This window comes from Elephas maximus, chromosome 6 (genome assembly GCF_024166365.1).
Source record: "Elephas maximus indicus isolate mEleMax1 chromosome 6, mEleMax1 primary haplotype, whole genome shotgun sequence".
Lineage (NCBI taxonomy): Eukaryota > Metazoa > Chordata > Mammalia > Proboscidea > Elephantidae > Elephas > Elephas maximus.
Window position 1 is genome coordinate 41,903,939 of NC_064824.1, and position 24,797 is coordinate 41,928,735.

Sequence of the window (24,797 nt, forward strand, 5' to 3'; positions counted from 1 at the left end):
TGGACTTTCAAGCCTCTTCCTTTTGAAGCAGTCAGAGTTCTAACCCATCAGGTTTAGATGGCTTCACTAGTACCAGCGGTTATGTTACCTGCGTACTCCGACCACTGCCGCTAGTACCCTGCTGTCATCTCCTCTTTCTGCACAGACTCAGCCTAACTCAACACACTAGATTGCCACGGAGATGACTCTGCTGGCTTCAAATAACACTCACATATAAATCAAAGTCTTTGTATTCTTGCCCCTGCTTATGCTGCAGTTGTGGATTTCATTTGCTCTTTTTTTTTTTTTATGAAACTGTACATATGGTTTGTGGAAAATATGCAGATATATATACAGATACCTGGATTCAGTCAATCACAGCGATGAGCAATATCGTAACTTTTGGAGTCATGTCACTAACCATTACATCTTTTATTCTTTCACTTCCCTTTAGGATGCCCAAACTGCCTATTTGAAATAGTTGGAAAGCCAGAGATTTCCTTTTTTGCTCTTTTCACTTGTAAAATACCTCATTCTATGTTTATACATAGGTATTAATTTAACATTTGCCTTCAAGAGAGTACTAACCTTTTAAATAACATGGCTCAATACACATGTTAGTTCCCAGCACATCATGTGCTTTAAAATAACTTTTACTATACAATTCATGCTGTTGAGTCAATTATTCATGTTTGAAAACTTTCCTACGTGAGTTTAAGTCAATGATACCTACCTATAGATGACTCCACGGTGTCATGTGTAATCATTGTTAACTAAGCAACTGCATAAATGGATGGAATGATACTGTAATATAGGCATTCAAGCTCTAAGAAGGAAATGTTGTATAGTATATAGAACATGGGCTTTGGTCTCCAAATCGCTTGGGATCAGTTAGCCCTCCCTAAATTAGTTACAGTGTATCGGTGTTTATTTTTAATTGTAAAGCATATATAAAAATGCCTATTTCATGGAATATTTGTCGTATGTAAATGATATAATATATCGAAAGCAACTTAGACATATTCATTGACGTTGTTAGTTGCCATTCAGTTGCTTCCAACTCATGGACACCCCAAGCGTGCAGAGTAGAACTGCTTCACAGGCTTTTCAAGGCTGTGACCTTTCAAAAACTGATTGCCAGGCCTAATTTCCAAGGCACTTCTAGGTAGGTTCAAACTGCCAACATTTCACCTAGTGGTCAAGCATTTAGCTATGTGGCATTCAGGAACTCTAGGAATTATTAGGTAGCCTACATACTTGCAGAAATCCTGGTGGTGTAGTGGTTAAGAGCTACGTCTGTTAACCAAAAGGTCAGCAGTTCAAATTCCCAGGCACTCCTTGGAAACCATATGGCGCAGTTGTACTCCATCCTACAGGGTCTCTATGAGTCAGAATCCACTCCACAGCAGTGGGTTTAGCTTGAGTTTGGACATACATCCAGTAGCCCTGATGGCACAGTGGTTAAGTAAGAGCTTGGATGCTAACCAAAAGGTCAGCAGTTTGAATCTACCAGCTACTCCTTCGAAACCCTATGGGACAGCTCTACTCTGTCCTGTAGGGTCACCATGAGTCAGAATTGACTTGACGGTAATAGGTTTGGTTTTGGTATATATGTGCAATAAACAAATGAGTAAATAAACATTGTACTTTCCTCTTTCCCATAGGAATAATTAAAATTCCATATAAGAAATCACTATGATGTCACTATTTCTCTAGTCATAACTAATTTTTAATTTATTCACTTATTAATTTCTCCCACTTGGGAATTAGCAATCACCATATCTTGAATAAAACATTTATTAAGAATCCTCAAATGTGGATATTGTGGTATTTAGCTATTTGATGTTAAACATTGTCATTTCCATTTTCAAGCTCAGGAAATGTGGTAAAAAAGACTTGACCCCAACTTCAGTTGCTTGGGGAATTTTATTTCCTGTGTTTAGTTTTTATACACCAAAGAAGAATTTTCTAATAGCTCATCATTATGTGCACAAACATGTAATACTTTAAGTGAAGTAATTCTGAATTAAACAAATGTAACAGAAGGGCTAGTGGGGTTTACAGTACCCAGTAACAGTCTCAGAATGTACTTCATAGATCGCTTCTTTATATTGCAAAATGAATAGGATTTTATATCTGAAGAAACAAATCTACACATTAAAAAGTCAATGTTCCTCATGATACACACTTGGCATTATTTCTGGGAATACTACAGCTGGCATAACCTAGTTAAAATAATATCATTTACTCAACTACGTACATAGTTCTTTTGGAGTCACGATCACTATTCACTACATGTAAAGAGAAACAACGATCTTTCTGCTTCTCCAACCAGCAAAGGTACTTTTTACTCTACTCTCTCTCAATACTCTGATGTATAATCTTTCCTTTGGTTTCTTGAATGTCTCTTAAATTTGAAAAGATTAAAAAAAAAGGTTAAGGGAGGAGAGAGGTAGAAAGGCACATTCTGTCACAGAACCTCGACTGAAAAATCCTCAACAAGCAAAATGGATTGAAAAATTCAAGCATGACTAAAAAGTACATTCCCCACTAGTCAGTGATTTTGTTTCCTATTTGTCACTGCCACCTTGGAGAGCAGTGAGCATTAATAATGCATGGGTGCCAGGAATGTATTAGCAACTAACCTTGCGAAGAAAATCAGCTGGGAACCCAGAAGAGCTGTGAGAGAGCAAGAGAGAACAGGAGAGCTAGAGCGAGAAAAAATAGAGAGCGAGTATGCACACATGCTCTGAAGGGTTCTTCGTATTTATTGAAGAGATTTGAGGAGCCGTGTCAGGTGTGTAGGCAACTATGTATCATTGTAAATGAAGGCTAGAAATCTTTGGAATGGGGCCATAATTGAATTCATTGATCATGTTCACAAATACTCCACCCCCATCAGGGCACAGTGTTTCCTACCTTTATGTAAAAATACCTCTGGGAGATTAAGCGTATTTATACACTTAGGCAAATATGTCCTAGTAAATAATACCTCAGACAACGTTCTTAAAGAAACATGGACAAATGCATCCCTGAAATGTTGTACGTGTGATTTGACACCTGCTTTAGGGTGTAGTATACATCACAGAATTATTGTGATATATAAATGCCAATTTTGATTTCAAGAATTCAGTAAAATAATCAAACATCCTAAGACACACCACCTCGAAAAGGCGAGACTGTTCCTGTTTCCAAAGAAATTATTTTTTCTTTTTTAAAAGTTGCATTTATTTTTATATTATTATTATTATCATTTGGCTATTTTTAAATGAAATAAACTCATCTTCGTTGTGAAGTTATGATTGGAGTGTGACTAAAAAGGGCACGAAGATGCTAACTCAGGACCACTTAGCCCTGCAGGAGCTTCACACCAATAAGCGCTCCAAGCTCTGCCCCTATCACTTCCTTTTAACCCTTGCCCTTCCCCTCAATAACACCCAATACCATACTCATCCCAAAAGTACTTGCAAATATCTTGAACTGATTGTGGAAGATGCTAGGTAATGATGAACCAACTGAAAGTACTTGGATGTTTAAATTTTAAGTCTGTAACATTTGGTCCAAAATACTGAATTAATTTATTTCACTGATGTTTATATTTTCAAATCTAAAGGTTTTTTTTTTTTTTTTTTTACTTTAGAATGGAGAGGTTTTGTTTTACTAATGGATGTTTAGTACTATTTTCTATTTTTAAAACATACTGAAATGTTGGAAAAATTTTATGATCAAGACTCATATATTCACCACATATATTGTACATTTAACATGTTACTTTATAACGTATGTAGTCATTTGTCCTCCTATCCAACCAGCTATACATCTTATTTATTTATTTTTCATTTCAAAGTTACAAATCTTCTATCTTCCTCAAAGTATTTACTGTATTATTAGTTCTCTGTCATATATTTAATTTTGAAGAAAAATGGAAGTCCAAAGCCTACAGTCAACACATTTTCCAACAGAAGGTGCTTATTAAGGCTTTAAGAAGACTAGATTTTGCCATTCTAGGAGGATCACATGATGAAGATATGAAGATTGGAAGACAATTTTTTCAATACTACTTTCTTATATTCAATACAATTGTTCTCTTGAGAAATGAGTAATTTTATCCTGTCATTTTCTTAAAGGTTTTTATTCAACTTAAGTAAATTTTTACCCATCCTTCTTTAATTATTATCATTATTATCCCTTCCCTTAATTTCTCATTTGTGAAAGCATCCCAGAATAATTTTCATTTTACTGTGGCAACCCTCGCTTCAACTTCCTTTCCTTCCCCCTCCCCTCCTCCTTATATACACATATACATTCCAAGAAAACCTAATGGGATATCACTAAGTTCCTTCATGTTGTCACAGCACACAGTATATATTCAATACATATTTTTTTATACAAAAGTTCAGGGACCACTGAATAAATGGTATGGAAATGGCTTGAGTGACATGTACATTCACGTTAGCTGATAGATACTCTGCAGCAAATTACGAAATACTTTATAAAGTTGTATGTCCAGAAGTGTGTTTATAATTTACTACGATTTGTTACTGGAAAATTGGAAATCATCAAAAATGAAACGGAACAAACAAAAATTGACATCCTATATATTGGTGAGCTGAAATGGACTGGTATTGGTCATTTTGAATCAGTTACTATGCCGGGAATGACAACTCGAAGAGGAACGGCATTGCATTCATTGTCAAAAAGAACATTTCAAGATTTATCTCGAAATACAACATTGTCAGTGATAGGATAATATTCATACAGCTACAAGGAACACCAGTTAATACAACTAGTATTCAAATTTAGCCACCAACCACCAAGGCCAAAGATGAAGAAATTGAAGAATTTTACCTATTTCTGCAGTCTGAAATTAATCGAACATGCCATTACAATGCATTGATAATTACTGGGGATTGGTATGAGAAAGTTGGAAACAAAGAAGAAAGATGAGTAGTTGGAAAATATGGCTTCAGTGATAAAAATGATGCCAGAGATCCCATGATAGAACTTTGCAAGACCAATGACTTCTTCACTGCAAATACTTTTTTTCACCAAGATATACAGTGACTGTACATGTGGACTTCACCAGATGGAATACACAGGAATCAAATTGACTTTATCTATGGAAAGAGACTATGGAAAAGCTAAACATCATCAGTCAGTAGAAGGTCAGGGGATGACTGTGGAAGAGACCATCAATTGCACATATGCAAGTTCAAGTTGAAATTGAAGAAAATTGGAAAAATCCACTAAAGCCAAAGTACGAACCTGAATTTAGAGACCATCTCAAGAATAGGTTTGATGCATTGAACACTAATGACCAAAGACCGGATAAGTTGTGGTATGACATCAAGGGTATCATACATGAAGAACTCAAGAGGTCATTAAAAAGACAGGAAAAAAAGAAAAGACCAAAATGGATGTCAGAAGAGAACATACTTGGCATTTCTCAAGCTGAAAAAAAACTGAAGAAAAAATTCAAGCCTACATTAATGAAGAATTCTATAGGGAAAATATTAAAAGATTCAGGAAGCATCGAAAGAAGGTGGAAGGAATACAGAGAGTTACTACACCAAAAAGAATTCATCAATGTCCAACCATTTCAGGAGGTATATATGATCAGGAACCAAAGGTACTGATGGAAGAAATTCAAGCTACACTGAGGGCACTGGTGAAAAACAAAGCTCCAGAAATTGATGGGATACCAACTGAGATGTTTCAACAAATGGATGCAGCACTGGAAGTGTTCAGTCATCTATGCCAAGGAATTTGGAAGACAGCTACCTGGCTAACCAACTGCAAATTATCTTACCAAATGTGGAAATTATCAAACAATACCATCAATATCACACACAAGTAAAATTTTGGTGAAGATCATTAAAAAGCAGCTGCAGTAGTATACTGACAGTGAACTGCCAGAAATCCAAGCTGGATTCAGAAGAGAACATGGAACAAGGGATATCATTGCTGATGTTAAATGGATCCCAGCTGAAAACAAAGAATACCAGAAGGATGTTTACCTGTGTTTTATTGACTATGCAAAGGCATTCGATTGTGTGGATCATAACAAATTACAGATAACATTGTGAAGAATGGGAATTCCAGAGCACTTAACTGTCCTTATGCGGAATCTGTACATAGATCAAGAGAGAGTCGTTCAAACAGAACAAGGGGATATGGCATGGTTTAAAGTCAGGAAAGGTGTGTGTCAGGGTTATATCCTTTCACCATACCTATTCAATCTGTCTGGTGAGCAAATAATCCTAGAAGCTGGACTCTGTAAAGAAGAACAGGGCATCAGGATTGCAGAAAATTCATTAACAACCTGCATTATGCAGATGGCACAACCAGGTTTGCTGAAAGTGAAGAGGACTTGAAGCACTTACTGATGAGATCGAAGACAACAGCCTTCAGTATGGATTACATCTCAACTTAAAGAAAACAAAAATCCTCACAACTGGACCAATAAGCAATGGCATGATAAATGGAGAAAAGATTGAAGTTGCCAAGGATTTCATTTTACTTGGATCCACAACCAACATCCATGGAAGTAGCAGTCAAGACATCAAAAGACACATTGCATTGGGCAAATCTGCTGCAAAAGAACTTTTAAAGTGTTAGAAAACAAAGATATCACTTTGAAGACTAAGGTGCACCTGACTTCAGCCATGGTGTTTTCAACCTCCTCGTTTGTATGCGAAAGCTGGACAATGAATGAGGAAGACCAAAGAATAACTGACGCCTTTGAATTGTGGTCTGGGCGAAGAATATTGACTATACCATGCACTGCTAAAAGAAGGAACATATTTGTCTTCAAAGAAGTACAACTAGAATGCTCCTTAGAAGCAAGGATGGCATGACTACATCTCACATATTTGGACATGTTATCAGGAGGGATCAGTCCCTGGAGAAGGACATCATGCTTAGTAAACTAGAGGGTCAGTGAAAAGCAGAAAGACCCTCAAGAAAATGGACTGACACAGTGGCTGCAATAATGGGCTCAAACATAATAAGGATTGTGAAGATGGTGTAGGACCAGGCATTGTTTCTTTCTGTTGTACATAGGGTCGCCATGAGTTGGAGATGACTTGACGGCACTTAAATGACCCATTTGTTATGGGTCATTAATTGCAAAGATATCTCAAAAGGGTACATACCACTAAATTTTAAAATCACTCATTTTTTGCAGCCTTGTCCTGTCCAATCTTTTTTTTTTTTTTTTTTTTTGGCAAGGAGCCAGACATGCCTTAGATTTTGAGAAATTTTTCTTAATTGGTTCTTATCTATCTTCTAACAGATTAGATCTATTGATTTACTGTGAATTTCCCACCTTCTCTTTTCAATATGAAATGCGCTTCCCAGCTTGACAATCTTCTTTCACTGTAGAATTTATAACTTCAGGTATTCACGACAGGAGTTCCTGTAACCATTAATGTTATGTGCCTCCTCTCCCATTTCTCCCACAGGAAAGGAAGCACCGAGGAACACATAATGCAATTGATGGTGCCAACCATCTATTATTACAAGGGCTCAAAAGGGAAGGAGGGATATTTTGGAAGAGTACAGAAAAAATTGGGGGCAGATAAGAGAACTTAACCCTTTCCTGGAATATCATACCTCTTCATTTATTTTATTTTAAAAAATTAATTAAAATGATAAATAATAAAAATAAACATAATATTTATTTTAAATGATTAATTTTACTTTTAAATATCTGAGGGGTAAAGTGTCCTAAATTCTTTACAAAATTTCACAAGATCTAGTATAATGTTTTATACAATAAATTATTTTGACTTAAGGAACAGAGATTATCTGTGTTTATGTCTATCTGTAGGGAAACTACCATACTAGTTCTTTCTTCTCTGATTGATGTACCTTTCTTCGTTCTTGCCTAATGTTATAGGAGCCCCGGTGGCACAATGTTTAAGCATTTGGCTGCTAATCAAAATGCCGGCAGTTCGAATCCACCAGCTACTCCTTAGAAACCCTATAGGGCAGTTCTACTCTGACCTACTGGGTGGCTATGAGTCAAAGTCGACTTGACAGTGGTGGGTTTGGTTTTGGGTTTTAATGTCATAGGAAGGAGAACAACATATGAATTTTTTTTATATTGAAAATTGAAATAAGGGGCAACAGTGCATGTGACTGCTTTTTGTGTAAGAAGTGTTGCTTAATGTAGCAAGAAATATGTATGAGAGAATATATATATTTTCCTAAATTAAAAGTTTGTTTTTTTGGAGGCGGGGCCAAGATGGCGGACTAGGTGGATGCTACCGCGGATCCCTCTTGCAACAAAGACTCGGAAAAACAAGTGAATCGATCACATACATAACAATCTACGAACCCTGAACAACAAACACAGATTTAGAGACGGAGAACGAGCAAATACGGGGAGACAGAGATTGTTTTCAGAGCCAGGAGCCAGCGTACCAGGCAGGTGACCTTCGGAGCCCGATTTGGGGCAGAGCCCAAGGGGGCAGACCGCACAGACAAGGGGCCCAGCCCTAGCCCACGAACTCATCCCGGGAGTGAGCCCAGCCGATTGGCGTGGGCGGCTGGTGGCGCAACAGGTGGGAGAAGTCCCCGGGAGGAAGTGACTGGTCTTGGAGCGGGGAGAGCAGCATCCCAGCCAGGGAGCCATCCTGCTGTGATTTTGGCGGGCACGGGTGGGGTGTGAGCGCGGGGACCAGCTATATTCCCCTGAATTGACCCGGGGGGGGGGGCCCAGCCATTTGTGCGGGCGGCGCCCACCCAGTTTGTGTGAGCGGTGTGGCACGCCGGAGGGAGAAGTCCCCGGGAGGCAACGGCTGGTCTTGGAGCGGGGAGAGTGGCATCCCAGCCAGGACACGCAGTAGCGACTCAGGCACAGGGACCTGCTCCGCTCTCCTGAGCTGACCCCGGGAGGGGGAGCCCACCTGGTTCGCAGGAGCAGTGTGCGACATGGCTGGCGGGACGGGGAGTCCCCGGGAGGCAGCGATGGATTTTGGAGATGGGAGTGCACCGTCCCAGTAGGGGAGCCTTAACCTTGGGGGTGGGGCTGACAGCGGAGGATCTGACTGTGACGCCAGCGGGCCAGACCCCCCGGGGGGCAATCTCCACACAGCCAGTACATATAGGCGACGTGCCCCGTGGAAATCTCAGATATAAGAGTCATTCCAAGTAAGACAAACAACTCTGGCTATTTTCTGGGGTGCTACACTCCTAGCTCTCTGATCCCTCCCCCACACTCCCCAGGCGGCTCCATTAACATCCGAATAGCCTGAGCCGGAGGGAGAACTTTGATAGGGAGCTGACATCATTTTTTTTAGCGGATTTTCTGGAAAAACTAGTTTCCCAGTGATGGCTCAGAGACAGCAGTCAATATCAAACCACATAAAGAAGCAGACCATGACAGCTTCTCCAACCCCCCAAACAAAAGAATCAAAGTCTTTCCCAAATGAAGATACAATCCTGGAATTATCAGATACAGAATATAAAAAACTAATTTACAGAATGCTTCAAGACATCACAAATGAAATTAGGCTAACTGCAGAAAAAGCCAAGGAACACACTGATAAAACTGTTGAAGAACTCAAAAAGATTATTCAAGAACATAGTGGAAAAATTAATAAGTTGCAAGAATCCATAGAGAGACAGCATGTAGAAATCCAAAAGATTAACAATAAAATTACAGAATTAGACAACGCAATAGGAAGTCAGAGGAGCAGACTCGAGCAATTAGAATGTAGACTGGGACATCTGGAGGACCAGGGAATCAACACCAACATAGCTGAAAAAAAATCAGATAAAAGAATTAAAAAAAATGAAGAAACCCTAAGAATCATGTGGGACTCTATCAAGAAGGATAACTTGCGAGTGATTGGAGTCCCAGAACAGGGACGGGGGACAGAAAACACAGAGAAAATAGTTGAAGAACTCCTGACACAAAACTTCCCTGACATCATGAAAGACGAAAGGATAACTATCCAAGATGCTCATCGAACCCCATTTAAGACTGATCCAAAAAGAAAAACACCAAGACATATTATCATCAAACTTGCCAAAACCAAAGATAAACAGAAAATTTTAAAAGCAGCCAGGGAGAAAAGAAAGGTTTCCTTCAAGGGAGAATCAATAAGAATAAGTTCAGACTACTCAGCAGAAACCATGCAGGCAAGAAGGGAATGGGACGACGTATACACAGCACTGAAGGAGAAAAACTGCCAACCAAGGATCATATATCCAGCAAAACTCTCTCTGAAATATGAAGGCGAAATTAAGATATTTACAGATAAACACAAGTTTAGAAAAAGAGAATTTGCAAAAACCAAACCAAGGCTACAAGAAATGCTAAAGGAGATTGTTTGGTCAGATGACCAATAATATCAGGTACCAGCACAATACAAGGTCACAAAACAGAACGTCCTGATATCAACTCAAATAGGGAAATCACAAAAACAAACAAACTAAGATTAATTCTAAAAAATAAATAAATAAACAAAATAATACACATAACATGGAAATCAATAGATATAAGATCACAATAATCAAAAAGAGGGACTAAATATAGGAGGCATTGAACTGCCAGATGGAGAGTGATTCAAGGCAATATAGAACGATACAAGTTAGGTTTTTATTTAGAAAAATAGGGGTAAATAATAAGGTAACCACAAAAAGGAATATCAACTCCATAACTCAAGAAAAAAGCCAAGAAAAACGTAACGACTCAACTAACATAACGTTAAACATTATGAAAATGAAGATCTCACAATCTACTAAGAAAAACGTCTCAGCACAAAAAAGTATGTGGAAAAATGAAATGGCCAACAACACACATGAAAAGGCATGAAAATGACAGCACTAAAAACTTATTTATCTATAATTACGCTGAATGTAAATGGACTAAAGGCACCAATAAAGAGACAGAGAGTCACGGACTGGATAAAGAAACACGATCCCTCTATATGCTGCCTACAAGAGACACACCTTAGACTTAGAGACACAAACAAACTAAAACTCAAAGGATGGAAAAAAATATATCAAGCAAACAATAAGCAAAAAAGAAGAGGAGTAGCAATATTAATTTCTGACAAAATAGACTTTAGACTTAAATCCACCACAAAGGATAAAGAAGGACACTATATAATGATAAAAGGGACAATTGATCAGGAAGACATAACCATATTAAATATTTATGCACCCAATGACAGGGCTGCAAGATACATAAATCAAATTTTAACAGAATTGAAAAGTGAGATAGACACCTCCACATTTATAGTAGGAGACTTCAACACACCACTTTCGGAGAAGGACAGGACATCCAGTAAGAAGCTCAATAGAGACACGGAAGACCTACTTACAACAATCAACCAACTTGACCTCATTGACTTATACAGAACTCTCCACCCAACTGCTGCAAAATATACTTTTTTTTCTAGTGCACATGGAACATTCTCTAGAATAGACCACATATGAGGTCATAAAACAAATCTGTGCAGAGTCCAAAACATCGAAATATTACAAAGCATCTTCTCAGACCACAAGGCAATGAAGCTAGAAATCAATAACAGAAAAACTAGGGAAAAGAAATCAAATACTTGGAAAATGAACAATACCCTCCTGAAAAAAGACTGGGTTATAGAAGACATCAAGGAGGGAATAAGGAAATTCTTAGAAAGCAACGAGAATGAAAATACTTCCTATCAAAACCTCTGGGACACAGCAAAAGCAGTGCTCAGAGGCCAATTTATATCGATAAATGCACACATACAAAAAGAAGAAAGAGCCAAAATCAGAGAACTGTCCCTACAACTTGAACAAATAGAAAGTGAGCAACAAAAGAATCCATCAGGCACCCGAAGAAAACAAATAATAAAAATTAGAGCTGAACTAAATGAATTAGAGAACAGAAAAACAATTGAAAGAATTAACAAAGCCAAAAGCTGGTTCTTTGAAAAAATTAACAAAATTGATAAACCATTGGTTAGACTGACTAAAGAAAAACAGGAAAGGAAACAAATAACCCGAATAAAAAACGAGAATGACCACATCACAACAGAGCCAAATGAAATTAAAAGAATCATTTCAGATTACTACGAAAAATTGTACTCTAACAAATTTGAAAACCTAGAAGAAATGGATAAATTCTTGGAAAAACACTACCTACCTAAACTAACACATTCAGAAGTAGAACAACTAAATAGACCCATAACAAAAAAAGAGATTGAAACGGTAATCAAAAAACTTCCAACAAAAAAAAAGTCCTGGCCCGGATGGCTTCACTGCAGAGTTCTACCAAACTTTCAAAGAAGAGTTAACACCACTACTACTGAAGGTATTTCAAAGCACAGAAAAAGACGGAATACTACCCAACTCATTCTATGAAGCTACCGTCTCCCTGATACCAAAACCAGGTAAAGACATTACAAAAAAAGAAAATTATAGACCTATATCCCTCATGAACATAGATGCAAAAATCCTCAACAAAATTCTAGCCAATAGAATCCAACAACACATCAAAAAAATAATTCACCATGATCAAGTGGGATTTATACCAGGTATGCAAGGCTGGTTTAATATCAGAAAAACCATTAATGTAATCCATCACATAAATAAAACAAAAGATAAAAACCACATGATCTTCTCAATTGATGCAGAAAAGGCATTTGACAAAGTCCAACACCCATTTATGATAAAAACTCTTACCAAAATAGAAATGGAAGGAAAATTCCTCAACATAATAAAGGGCATCTATGCAAAGTCAACAGCCAATATCACTCTAAATGGAGAGAACCTGAAAGCATTTCCCTTGAGAACGGGAACCAGACAAGGATGCCCTTTATCACCGCTCTTATTCAACATCGTACTTGAAGTCCTAGCCAGGGCAATTAGGCTAGACAAAGAAATAAAGGTATCCGGATTGGCAAGGAGGAAGTAAAGCTATCACTATTTGCAGATGACATGATCGTATACATGGAAAACCCTAAGGAATCCTCCAGAAAACTACTGAAACTAATAGAAGAGTTTGGCAGAGTCTCAGGTTATAAAATAAACATACAAAAATCACTTGGATTCCTCTAAATCAACAAAAAGAACACCGAAGAGGAAATAACCAAATCAATACCATTCACAGTAGCCCCCAAGAAGATAAGATACTTAGGAATAAATCTTACCAAGGATGTAAAAGACCTATACAAAGAAAACTACAAAGCTCTACTACAAGAAATTCAAAAGGACATACTTAAGTGGAAAAACATACCCTGCTCATGGATAGGAAGACTTAACATAGTAAAAATGTCTATTCTACCAAAAGCCATCTATACATGTAACGCACTTCCGATCCAAATTCCAGTGTCATATTTTAAGGGGATAGAGAAACAAATCACCAATTTCATATGGAAGGGAAAGAAGCCCCGGATAAGCAAAGCATTTCTGAAAAAGAAGAAAGTGGGAGGCCTCACTCTACCTGATTTCAGAACCTATTATACAGCTACAGTAGTCAAAACAGCCTGGTACTGGTACAACAACAGGCACATAGAGCAATGGAACAGAATTGAGAACCCAGATATAAATCCATCCATGTATGAGCAGCTGATATTTGACAAAGGACCAGTGTCAGTTAATTGCGGAAAAGATAGTCTTTTTAACAAATGGTGCTGGCATAACTGGATATCCATTTGCAAAAGAATGAAACAGGACCCATACCTCACACCATGCACAAAAACTAACTCCAAGTGGATCAAAGACCTAAACATAAAGACTAAAACGATAAAGATCATGGAAGAAAAAATAGGGAGAACCCTAGGAGCCCTAATACAGGGCATAAACAGAATACAAAACATAACCAAAAATGATGAAGAGAAACCAGATAACTGGGAGCTCCTAAAAATCAAACACCTATGCTCATCTAAAGACTTCACCAAAAGAGTAAAAAGACCACCTACAGACTGGGAAAGAATATTCAGCTATGACATCTCCGACCAGCACCTGATCTCTAAAATCTACATGATTCTGTCAAAACTCAACCACAAAAAGACAAACAACCCAATCAAGAAGTGGGCAAAGGATATGAACACACATTTCACTAAAGAAGATATTCAGGCAGCCAACAGATACATGAGAAAATGCTCCCGATCATTAGCCATTAGAGAAATGCAAATTAAAACTACGATGAGATTCCATCTCACACCAACTAGACTGGCATTAATCCAAAAAACACAAAATAAAAAATGTTGGAGAGGCTGCGGAGAGATTGGAACTCTCATACACTGCTGGTGGGAATGTAAAATGGTACAACCACTTTGGAAATCCATCTGGCGTTATCTTAAACAGTTAGAAAGAAATAGAACTACCATACAACCCAGAAATCCCACTCCTCGGAATATACCCTAGAGATACAAGAGCCTTCACACAAACAGATATATGCACACCCATGTTTATTGCAGCTCTGTTTACAATAGCAAAAAGCTGGAAGCAACCAAGGTGTCCATCAATGGATGAATGGGTAAATAAATTGTGGTATATTCACACAATGGAATACTACACATCGATAAAGAACAGTGACGAATCTCTGAAACATTTCATAACATGGAGGAATCTGGAAGGCATTATGCTGAGCGAAATGAGTCAGAGGCAAAAGGACAAATATTGTATAAGACCACTATTATAAGATCTTGAGAAATAGAAAAAACTGAGAAGGACACATACTTTTGTGGTTACGAGGGTGGGAGGGAGGGAGGGAGGGAGAGGGTTTTTTATTGATTAATCAGTAGATAAGAACTGCTTTGGGTGAAGGGAAAGACAACACTCAATACGAGGAAGGTCAGCCCAATTGGACTGGACTAAAAGCAAAGAGGTTTCCAGGATAAAATGAATGCTTCAAAGGTCAGCGGAGCAGGGGCTGGGGTCTGGGGAACATGGTTTGAGGGGACTTCTAAGTCAATGGGCAAAATAATTCTATTATGAAAACATTCTGCATTCCACTTTGAAATGTGGCTTCTGGGGTCCTAAATGCTAACAAGCTGCCATCTAAGATGCAGCAATTGGTCTCAACCCACCTGGAGCAAAGGAAAATGAAGAACACCAAGGTCACACAACAACTAAGAAACCAAGAGACAGAAAGGGCCACATGAACCAGAGACCTACATCATCCTGAGACCAGAAGCAATAGTTGGTGCCCGGCCACAATCGATGTCTGCCCTGTCGGGGAGCACAACAGAGAACTCCTGAGGGAGCAGGAGATCAGTGGGATGCAGACCCCAAATTCTCATAAAAAGACCATACTTAATGGTATGACTGCGACTAGAGGAATCCCGGGGGCAATGCTCCCCAGACCTTCTATTGGCACAGGACAGGAACCATTCCCGAAGACAACTCATCAGACATGAAAGGGACTGGTCAGCGGGGGGGAGAGAGATGCTGATGAAGAGTGAGCTAATTAAATCAGGTGGACACTGGAGAGTGTGTTGGCAACTCTTGACTGGAGAGGGGATGGGAAGATAGAGAGAGAGGGAAGATGGCAAAATTGTCATGAAAGGAGAGACTGAAAGGGCTGACTCAATAGGGGGAGAGCAAGTGGGAGAAGGGAGTAAGATGCATGTAAACTTACATGTGACAGACTGAATGGAACTGTAAATATTCACTTGAAACTTAAAAAAAAAAGTTTGTTTTTTTACACTAAAAATTTAAAGATTATTCCTGAAAGCATTCACACACACACTAACACACACAAAATACCAAAACACTTTCTTCTCAGAACAACATTTTTGAGACTTAAAATACTATCTAATACGTATCTACAGCAGGGAAAAATGATCCTCATTTAAAATAATATGTACCCATTTGAATTAAATTCTGTTTTTCAAAATATCTAATGTAATTAATTCTTAAAAAGAAATGAGCAATTGGAGATAATTGATAGCCTTGCTCATTTTGTTAACATCTTACAATATTTTAACCGAAACGCAATTTCTTTGACTTTAAGTGAGCAACTGTAATTAATTCATTCTTCCTGTAGGGTTATAGAAATATATGGAATCTGGCCTCACTTCCCTATTTAGGCACTTTTAGCTGAGGGGCTGAGATTTCCTTATTTCTGGCTTAAAAAATATGAATACTTTGGGGTTTTCCATCTAATCCCAGTGGGATATTATTGGATTCATCTGAACACATAGTTTTTGATTGCTGAACTGATCCAATCCCAACATTTCTCTGGGACACATTTCAGTAATTCTTTAGACAAGAAAAATAGGATCCCAAGAAATTATTACCCAGAAAAATTCAATGAAAAAAATCATTATGGCTGTGTCATGAACCAACTGGATGCCAAGGGATGTGCAAAGAATATGAACAAGAGCTGCAGTTCTCCTAGCAACTGAATTCCAAGGTGATCCACATTTCCTCTAGACAGAAGGTTCTAATGTGTAAAGGTCCTAACATGTTTTCTTGCTCTACTAACTTGTGGGTTAATAAAGTAATGGTTTTCCATTAAAACTGTGGTAACAGTATAATTAACAGCTGAGGCATTTCTTCATCACTCAGACTATTAAAATAGATTTTAACTTAAATATGTAAATTAGCAAAAGATGGAGCATAAAACAGAAAAACAAGTAAATTATATAGCAAGGATTACAATTTACTTGGATCCACAATCAACGCCCATGAATGCAGCAGTTAAGAAATCAAACAATATATTTCATTGGGCAAACATGCTGCAAAAGACTTTTTAGAGATTTGAAAAATAAAGATATCACCTTGAAAACTAAGGTGTGCTTGACTCAAGCCATGGTATTTTCAATTACCTCATACATATTCCAAAGTTGGACAATGAATAAGGAAGACTGAAGAGGAATTGATGTCTTTGAATTATTGTAAGGGTGAAGAATATTGAATATACCATGGATCAAAAGAACAAACAAGTCCATATTGGAAGAAGTACAGCCAGAGTTCTCCTTGAAAGCGAGGATGGCAAGACTTTGTCTCACCCTGGAGAAGGACATCACGTTTGGTAAGGCTGAGGGTCACCAAAGAAGAAGACCTTTAGTGAGATGGACTGACACAGTGGCTACAACAATGGGCTCAAATATAGAAATGATTGTGAGGCTGGCACAGGACCAGTCATCACTTCGCTTTGTTGTATGCAGGGTTGCTATGAGTAGGAACTGACTTGATGGCACCTAGCACCAGGTAACCAATAAATGGACTTTTTTTGAGCAGAACAAGAGGAATCTGGAGTGCTGAAAAGGGATGTAGGTTGCAATTTTAAGAAGGATGTTTATGGTTTCACCTTGACTGGTAAGGAAAAACTTGAAGGAAGTAAGAGACTAAACCATGTTGATATTTGGAAAGATCTCCTGAGGAAAATCTCTAAGAAGTCCTGGGCTGAGTCAACGGACCTGTCAGGGTGTCCAGGAGAGATACCAAAACTAAAAAACCAACCAGTTGCTATTGAGTCTATTCTGAGTCACAGTAACTTCATGTGTGTCAGAGTAGAACTATACTACATAGGTTTTGCGATGACGTATTTTTCTAAAGGAGTTATGGCCGCTAACCAAAAAGCCAGAAGTCTGAGTATACCAGCCGCTCCTTGAAATCCCCATGGGGCAGTTCTTCTCTGTCCAGTGGGGTCACTAGGAGTTGGAATTAACTTGACGGCAACAGGTTTGGGGTTTTTTTGGTGATTTTTCTAAGGGAAATCACTAGGACTTTCTTTGGAGGCAACTCTGGATGAACTTAAACCTCCGACCTTTAGGTTAGCCGCCAAGTGCATTAATGGTTTACACCACCCAGAGAGTCCGAGAGAGAAACATGGAGAATTAATTGCACATGATCACCTCTACGAAGCGATATTCCCACAACAACACTCTCTCCTCCACATACACACACCCACACATGTACAGAAAGATCACAGGCTATTGTGTTATATACCCAGTCAAAAAACCAAATAGCTACTTTTTAAAGAAATTAGACAAAAAGTCTAAGAATAACCGTTTCTGTACTACAGTTTGGTGCCTGAAAATAAAGCCGCTTTTACTATGTCATGTATGGGTTTGCTGTCCAAAAGTCTGCACAGATGACTATTGCTAACAAAAGCAAAGGGGGCAGTCAATTCAATCATAATCTTCAATCAGAATCCCCATCAAAAGATGAGACCCAGCAAGAATTCAGATCTCCTCAGCCAACTACAAAGAAAGCACCCTGGATAATCACCCCTTTCTTAAATACAAATTTACCAGGTATTTGAGGAGAATCACTGAAATAAGCAAACAATAAAATTAAAAAAAAAAAAAAAAAGTCTTTGGATTAAAAAGATGATTCCGGGAAAGCACATTAAAAAAAATCCTTCAGTTTGCTAACAGAGATTTGAGACTATATTATACCCAGAAAATACAAATACAATACAAAAAAAAATGATATCAGATTAAATGAGAAAGCTGTGAGAAATTTTAAAAATCTTAAAAATTCAGTAAGACTAGAAAATTGAAAAAAAGAACAGTTGAACAGCAAAAGAATTGGGAAAATATGAAACACAAACAAACTAGGTGGTCCAACATCCAACTTGTGTAATACAAAAAGGAAAAAGAGGAAGAGGAGGTATATATGCATTGTCAGCTTTAACTCTTTCCCTGATTACTCTGCTTAATGAAGTAGAAGGGATTCTTGACTACACATTAAAATTTCAGAGCACTAAAGAGAATTAGAAGATCTTAAAAAACCGTAAAGGAAAAAAATTCATCTCAAAACCAAAGTCATATTGGGCATCATTTTCATCAGCACTACTAAATTCTAGAAGGAAAAGCTTTCAAAATTTTGTACATAAACTGTCATTCACCTAAAAAGTATAAAGATTTTCAAATATACGAGGGCACAGAAAATTCACCTCCATGCATTTGCTTCATGCAAGAAATATTTGAAGATATGATACAGCAAAATGAGGAAATAAACTCCAAAACAGGGAGAGATGTAGGTAGTTTAGAAAACATTGACTACAGTTCTAAAGATCTGTGAAGGGAAATACCAGGGTGAAAACTCTGCAGCAGTTAGATTACTGTTCCAGAATGGAGAAGAAAAACAGCCTTCAGGGTAAAGTTTGCTAAAGAATAGGGGTTTAGAAGAAAGAGAAATTCTGAATGAAGGTTGGACAAAATTTTCAGGATCTGATTAAGTCAAATGGCAGATTAAAAAACAAATAGAAATGCCTCGAAAAACAAATATACAAGGAAACTAAGAAAGTCATGGTCTAAATATAAAGCAAATTAATTAAATTGGAAGAGTTAGGTAGAATGCATTTTAATCTTGATTCTTGGTTCATTTTTATTCAAATGGTTCATACAAAGAAGGAAAATAAATTATTGTAGTACAGTACTTGGTCCATTGTTGAGCAATATTTTTTGTTGCTGTTATTAGGTGCCTTTGGGTTGATTCTGACTCATAGAGACTCTATGTACACCAGAACAAAACACTGCCTGCTCCTGTGCCATTCTCACAATCATGGCTATGTTACAGCCCATTGTTGCAGCCACTGTGTCAATTCATCTTGATGACAGTCTTCCTTTTTTTCACTGACCATCTACTTTACCAAGCATGATGTCCTTCTTCAAGGACTGGTCCTCCTGATAACATGTTCAAAGTATGTGAGATGAAGTCTTGCCATCCTTGTTTCTAAGGAGCATCCTGACTGTACTTCCAAGACAGATTTATTTTTTGGAAGTCCACATTATATTCAATACTCTTTGTCAACACCATAATGTAAAGGCATCAATTCTTCTTTGGTCTTCTTTATTCATTGTCCAAATTTTGCAGGCATATGAGGCAATTGAAAATACTATGGCTTGGGTCAGGAGCACCTTGGTCCTCAAAGTGACATCTTTGCTTTTCAATACTTTAGCAGCGTTATTTACCCAAAGCAGTACGTTGTTTGATATTCTGACTGCTGGTTCCACAGATGCTAATTGTGGATCCAAGCTAAATGAAATCCTTGACAACTTCAATATTTTCTCCATTTATCGTGACATTGCTTATTGGTCCAGTTGTGAGGATTTTTGTTTTCTTTATGTTGAGGTGTAATTCATACTGAAGGCTTTAGTCTTCGATTTTCATGAGTAAGTGCTTCAAGTCCTCTTCCCTTTTAGCAAACAAAGTAGTGCCCTCTGCATTTTGCAGGTTGTTAATTTCTTCAACCCTAATGTTGCATTCTTCTTCATATAGTCCAGCTTCTCAGGTTATTTGCTCAGCATACAAATTGTACAAATATAGTGAAAGGATGCAAGCCTGATGTACCCTTTTTCTGATTTTAAACCATGTAGTATCCCCATGCTCTGTTCAAACAATTGCCTCTTGGTCTATGTACAGGTTCCACATGAGTATAATTAAGTGTTCTGGAATTCCCATTCTTCACAATGTTATCCATAATTTGTTACAATCCATACGGTTGAATCTCTTTGCATAGTCAATGAAACACAGGTAAACATGTTTCTGGTATTCTCTGCTTTCAGCCAAGATCCATCTGACATTAGCAATTATATTCTTCCTTCCATGTCCTCTTCTGAATCTGGCTCGAATTTCTAGAAGTGTCCAGTCAACATACATTTACAACTTCATATTATTGTAAGACCATCCCTTGGTGGCACAGTTAAGCGATTGACTACTAATTAAGGATTGGTGGTTCAAATTCACTCAGATCTCCTTCCAAAAAATCAGCCATTGAAAAACCTATGGAGCCCAGTTCTACTGACACATGAGTTCTGAAATCGTTACGAGTCAATCGACTCAGTGGCAACTGGCTCTTGAAAAATGTGGAGTTAGGAGATACAGTTGAAAGAGGAACAAAAATATAGGTTTAAATATACCATTTAAAATTAAATACAAACCAGTGGAAAAACTAAAGATTATAAAATAACAAACACTTGAAAGGAGAGGAGGGTCTCTATATAGGATAAATACTCTTATTTTATATCAAGGAGTCTGTAAATACTGCCTGGAATAGAGAAATAAATATATTATCAACAAATTATGAGAAAAACTTCCAGAAGAATTGAAATTATAACTATCATATTATGCTCAGTGAATGGAGCCGGATATAAAAGGTTAAATATTATGATTCCTTTTATGTGAAATGTCCAGAATAGTCAAATCCATAGAGACAAAAAAACAAACAAAAAACAGATTGGCAATTTCCAGGGCCTGCAGAAAGGGGAAATGGGCAGCAATTGCTTACTGAATGTAAGGTTTCCTTTTGGGGCAATGAAAATATTTTGGAATAGATAGAGGTGATGGTTGCACAACATTGTGAATGTGTTAAATGCTACTGAATTGTTCATTTTAAAATGGTTAATTTTATGTTATGTGACTTTCATCTCAGTTAAAAATATATACATATTAAAATACAAGATGTGTAGTACTAGGGTAGTAAGGAAAGAAGAAGGAAAGAAGACAGAGGCCTTGATTTTCACCATAAACATATTTTTACTATGGGATGTGTAACCTTATGCACATATTATTTTGAGAAACGTTGATTTTTTTTTTTTTAATAACACCAGTTTACCCCAGATCAGGGGGACAAAAGTTCTGTCTCTATAGGGAATAGAGGAAATGGAACAGTAAAATGTTGCCCAGTTTATTAGATTGTAAACGGACGCAAACATGCTTGCAACATAATCTTTTTTACTTTCAGATGATATAAATGGATTTCAGTCATTTGTTTCAATTATATGCTTATGAAATTAAATGAATGCATATATATTTCAGATAAGTATGATAAACAATAAGAAATCTATAAAGTGAGCATCAAATATACTTCTTTAATTCACCATAATCCTACTGTAATCTGCACTCAAAGCTTTGTGTGTTAATTATGAAGGGATATGAATCTCTACATTTCCTTTATCCTTGCCTTTTAGTAGTGACTTGGTAATATCTGCTAATGGGCTTTGTTGTCTGATGAAATGAATTACTGCGTTCTCTGCACAGGACTTTGCTAAATCATCTAAGATATTTGAGAAATTAACCTCCATTTAAACATTAGAATTGGGAACAAGACCATGAAAAGATTACCTCTGATGGAAAAGAAAAATCAATGTTTTGTAGTTTTTCAAGAAGACAAAGACAGGCCTCAGTTTTCTATTCATTATTTCATATTTGTTTAAAGCAAAAATAAAGCAATTTCATAACAAAAAGAAAAAGAATTGCCCCTGCCCCTCATTCTTTGAATACAATAATTTCCTTTAAAAATAGAATTTGCTGGCTCACAAGCTGGCAGCCAAGATTCTTTGCACTCCTTCTCTGGTGTTAGGGGGGAGGAGCCAAATGATGGCTTAGTCAGACACACCATATTGTCCTCCTACAGCAAAGACCCCAAAAAACAAGTGAAACAGATGCAAATAACAATCCTGGAAACCTGAACAACAGAAAAGAAGGATAAAGAATCTATTTGAGCACCAACTGGAAGGAAAAATTGAACAAAAGCAGCAAAAGAGGAGTAATATGGAATGGAGGGGCTCTGCTGGCCCTCCCAGCTCAACCTGGCCATCTTAACCCTGTTGTTATTAAATTTTTATTTTTTAAAGAAATTTTTGATGCTCTGTGTTTTCATTAATTATGGTTTGCTGATTCAAAGACCAATTCGGAATTTTCGATATGAGTTATGGATTTTGTGATATATGATCTGGTAATACAAGCCACCAATAAGGCTACTGGCACTCTGGTGCCACTGATCTGTGGTATGACAATATACTGTTAAGAACTAAATAGTTCATTGCTAGCACCTTTCCCTTAGGTTACATGGGAAACCTCTGGTTTCCCCTATGTGACACAGAAAAAGCAGAACGAATCCATCAGGTACCCCTAACTATCACACAGGAAAGCTATAAGTGTGCTTGCAAGCCTTATCTCACAGAAATAAAGGAAAAAAAGAGGCAAAAGTTTACATAACTAACACACCCAGGAAGCATCACTTAATATAATGCTCAACTTACACAACATTGAGGTCAACTTAAGTCTGTTGAACTTCAAACATTTCGAAAGGGACCCACCTTGATGCTAAATGCATTAGAACCAGAACACATAATACCTATGAGGTCCAGAAGCATAAAAAGTGGCTAGTATACAATTACATCAATAGTAATGAAAGAATTAAGACAAAGCCAGTTGTACTCTGGTTGAGGAGTACCCTGGGATCCAGAGCCAGATATACTCACACGTGGTGGTCCCTGACCTCTGGAGTGAGTGGAATGCACAAGGAGGTGGATCTGCAGAGTATCAGCAGAAAGTCTTCCACCTGGGCTGATCCCGGGCAGCCCCCCTCCTTTCACTAGGTCAGGGGCAGGTCCCAAATGCTGGTTGCAGCAGACCAGAAATGCCCTGGCACCCATGTTTGCCAGACAGAGGGGTACACTCCCCCTCCCTCACCCTTTTGAAGGGAATTGGCAGATGGTATCACACCCTGGCTGCCCCACCTGACCACAGACCATATCATGAGCCTATCCCCTCCTACCCACCCAGTCCCATTCACCACCCCCTGCTGCCCACCCAACAAGTGATGTTAGGTATACTCACACATGTGCACCCATCCACTACCTACATCTCCCCCCAGGTCTGGAGAGAGGTGGTGACCACACATGCATGTACATATCCACCTGCCTACCCTGCCCCACCTATCATGGTGAGAGGTGGCAGCAGCATGACTACTCACGAAACACCCTAACATTCTCTGCTCCTTCTCCCCACCCAGCAAGAGGTGGCGGTGATGTGACTGTTCATGCAAACACCTATTACTCCCGCCACCTGGCAATGGGTGGCTATTGTTCGCATGTGCTCATCTGCCCCCCGTACCCCACCTGGCCTGATGAGAGGAAGCAGCAGTGCTGCAGGAAACTTGCTGGCCTGCCATTCACTACCCCCCTGGCATGAACCTGCCAGAGGCAGCTACTGTGCAACCATGCATGAAACCTCCTGCTACTCACTCCCTCCATCTGGTGGGAGATGGCCACTGCACCACCACTAGCCAGTCACATCCATCACATTTGTTGACACCCTTACCCAGAGAGCGCCACTTCCCACTCCTGTGCCACTGGACCAAAGACAGTGACAATACCTGCCCAAACCACCCTCACTGCCCCACAAGACCAGCGAACAGAGATCCACACTCACACACCCGCCCCCTGTCCCACCAAACTGGAGACAAATGCTGAGCACTCCAGTGTGGACAGACCCAGCAACCAGAGCAGCACGCCCATCCAACATGCCCAAATACATCAAAACAAAACAAAAAAAAAAAAATCAGGATGCAGCAAACAAATGTACAGCTAGTAAATTAACATATTAACACCTTAATGCCTTGGAGAAAACAAACAGTATCAAATCACCTAAAGAAGCAGAACGAGATGGCTTAAGCCAGTGACCAAAATAAAGAACAAGAAAACTTCTCTGAGGAAGAAATGGCAATGGAGCTTCCTGATAAGGAATTTAAAATACTTATATATAAGGTCCTCTAAGAGATCAAGAAAGAGATCAGGGAAAACGAAAAAAAAGAAAAGCACAGAAAAATGCTGGAAGAATTTAGGAAATCAATATGAGAACAAAACAACAAAATAGACAATTAGAAACCATACAAAAACAGCAAGTAGAAATCCAACAGAGATTAACAATATTTCAGAAATTGACAACTTAATGAAAGGGCATAGGAGAAGAATCGAGTCAATGGAAGACAGAATCAGTGAAATAGCAGATAAATTCCTTAACACTAATTTGTTTGAGGTACAATTAGAAAAAAGAAAGAAGAAAAATGAAGAAACCCTAAGAGTTTTGTGGGATACTATCAAGAGGAATAATTTACACTTAACCAAAAT